This window comes from Nicotiana tomentosiformis, chromosome 4, assembly GCF_000390325.3.
Source record: "Nicotiana tomentosiformis chromosome 4, ASM39032v3, whole genome shotgun sequence".
Classification (NCBI taxonomy): domain Eukaryota; kingdom Viridiplantae; phylum Streptophyta; class Magnoliopsida; order Solanales; family Solanaceae; genus Nicotiana; species Nicotiana tomentosiformis.
This window is the reverse complement of record NC_090815.1, coordinates 88,983,824-88,986,735: the sequence shown is the minus strand read 5'-3', so window position 1 is coordinate 88,986,735 and position 2,912 is coordinate 88,983,824. Positions and strand designations below refer to the sequence as shown.

Sequence of the window (2,912 nt, the reverse complement as noted above, 5' to 3'; positions counted from 1 at the left end):
GTAATCATATTGATGGTAGGCTATAGTCTCGTGTTTTAATCGCTTATTGCACTCTAATTTACTACACTTTATTAGGTTTGAGCTTTAATTGATAGTGTTTTGCACTTATTGTGTGTTTTATATCATGTAAGAGTGATTCTGAGCTGTGTAGATGTTACAGAATGAATTCGAGCTATTTGGAGCTTTGAAGTTTGAGTAAAAGCCCAAGGGATTAGGTCGGGATCGCGTTCGGGGGTCAGTAACCACATTTGGATATCAAAAAGCAAGTAAAATTCTATACTCTGAGAAAACCCTACTGCTGCAGCCCATGGGGCAGCGCGTGGGGCGCCGCGCGTGTACAATTTCATGCTGCCTGTCAAAAATGACTCTCTGGATTTCCCCACTAATGTCCTGCATGGAGCGTCGCCCCATGTGGCGCGCCTGTGCAATTTTTACTTGGTATAAATACATGAAAAATGTTATTTCCTAGACTTTTTACATATTGGAGACCTAAGGAGGAGTTGGAGAAGCAAAAGCACAAGGATTTCATCATCCAATCCTCACTTAAGACCCGAGTTTCGATCGTTTTATGTTTTCCTTTACTTTAAACATATGTGTGATGAATTTATCCACATCTATGGAGTAGTTCTCTTTAGGGTTTGATGGATTTGATGTATTGATGATTGTTTGTGGATTATAACTCTTGTTTTATGTATTGAAGCATTTTTGGATGATTTAATTGTTGCATATATATTCACTTGTTCATGTAATAGAGAGAGGCATAGTTTGTGATATGTTTGAATTATATTGTTGGTTGAGTTCATTAATTCTTTGAAAGAGGCTAGTTGAATCATTGATTAAAGCTAGTTATGAGGATAATAGAGAGAGGTTCTCCTAAAGATCAATCCACTACGCATTCTTGCATATCTTCACGTGCTTAAATTGGTTCATCTTTAGAGGTTAAAACTTAATCGAGAGAGGAGTTCTTGCTGAATGTTTGAACTAATAATTGAGTGAATCCGAGAGACTCACTTGAACATTAGGAGTGAATTATCTAGGGTTAGATCCCAAACAATTATCTTGCACCTATCCTATCAAAACCCTATTTTCTTCTATTTATAACTTCCTTGCTTACCCTTGTTTCGATTGTCACTAGTCAATAGCTTTAGATTCTTAGTTAATTTTAGTTATTCATCATAAAAACATCAATTGTTGATTCTCCTAGATAGCAATCAATCTAGAATCTAAGAAAATACTGTTTAAATCCAATCCATGTGGATACGATATTATACTATACTATATTTGACTAGTAAGCATAATTAAAGTGGTGTTTTGCGCTCGTCAAATTTTGGCGCCATTGCCGGGGATTGACAATCAATAGTGTTTGAAATAGTTTGTAGTGCTAATTAAGAAATTTTTCTTTTATTTTTATTTTATTATTCTCTTTTTACGTTTGGTGTTCTTTGATTGTGCGCAGGTTACAGGTTAAGATTGGCGCACGACTCTAACTTATGCTAAGAAAGTGCTACCATACGAGCCAGAAATTGAAAAACAACTGCGACAGCTGAGGAAGGAAAGAAATCTCACCGAGACAACAGAAAAGGTTGGACAATGGTGGATTTGGCTGCGAGAGAAGAAACCCAACAAAGAGAACAAGCTGCACGGGATGTTGAAGCAGCAACTATTAGAGATGCACAGATTATCTACGAAGAAGAGAGGGGTCGTATAATTTCTCATAATCAACCCTTTGGTGCAGACCAGTTCGAAAATATAGCTCCCACGCCTGGAAGACCACTTGGAAATTATGCTATACCGGTCTACAATCAAGGTTTATCATGTGTTAGACCACCTCCAATTACAGCTAACAATTTCGAGTTGAAGCAAGGGTTGCTTCACACTCTTCAGAATTCATGTGTCTTCAGAGGGAAGCCAAACGAAGATCCTAACACACATCTAATGGACTTCGAGGATATTATGAACACCTTTCAATACAATGGTGTTTCACAATATGCAGTGTATCTAAGGGCTTTCTCCTTTTCTCTCAAAGATGTTGCAAAACAGTTGCTTAGAAGCTTACCCGCATGTTCAATTATAACATTGGAGGAGATGACCAGAAAATTCCTTGATAGATATTTCTCCTCAGCTAAGACGGGCAAGTTTAGAAAACAAATCCATAACTTATGCCCGAAAGAGAATGAAACTATTTTTGAAGCATGGGAGAGGTTTAAGGAGATTGTTAGAAAGTGTTAACATAGCGGAATTGAACTCTGGATGCAACTCCAGGACTTTTGGGATGGATTGACACTGTCCTCGCATAGAACATTGAGCAATGCAGCTGGAGGCTCGCGTAGAACATTGAGCAATGCAGCTGGAGGCTCGCGTAGAAGAAATAGTTACAATTCTTGATGAGTTATCTGAAGATGCAAATCAGTAGCCCTCTGAGAGTGGTGAAAGAAGAAGATCTACTGGGGTTCACCAGGTTGATGCTAACACATCTGTGTAGGTACAGCCTGATGCTATGGCTAAAGAAATAAGGAATCTGACCTTAGCCTCGATACAAAGTGAGCCTCATGCAGCCTGTAATATATGCGGAAGAGGACATCCTACTCATGAGTGTCAAACCTCAACTGAGGAAGTAAATGTTGTAGGTAACTACAATTTCAATGCAATGGGTCAGAGGCACCTCGGTATTTCATGGAGTTCACCTGGGGGTACCCCGAATGCATGACAACAAAATAATTCTAGACCCTAAGGACAAGGAGCTCCAACATTCCAAAATCTGCAGAGGCAGCAATTTCAGTCTCAACAACCCATTCAGTCTGGCATAGAAGATCTCATGAAGGCCTTCATTATGAAAACTGATGAGAGGCTGGAAATTCATAGCGCAGCTAAACATGCAGTAGCTATCAAAGTAATAGGTACTGGTTTTCAAA

General features: G+C 38.9%; 1 pseudogene; it reads right to left on the bottom strand.

Annotated features, from left to right (window-relative positions):
* Nucleotides 1-2,133: 2,133 nt before the first annotated feature.
* LOC117276562 (small nucleolar RNA R71) lies at nucleotides 2,134-2,232 on the bottom strand (annotated as a pseudogene).
* Nucleotides 2,233-2,912: the final 680 nt, after the last annotated feature.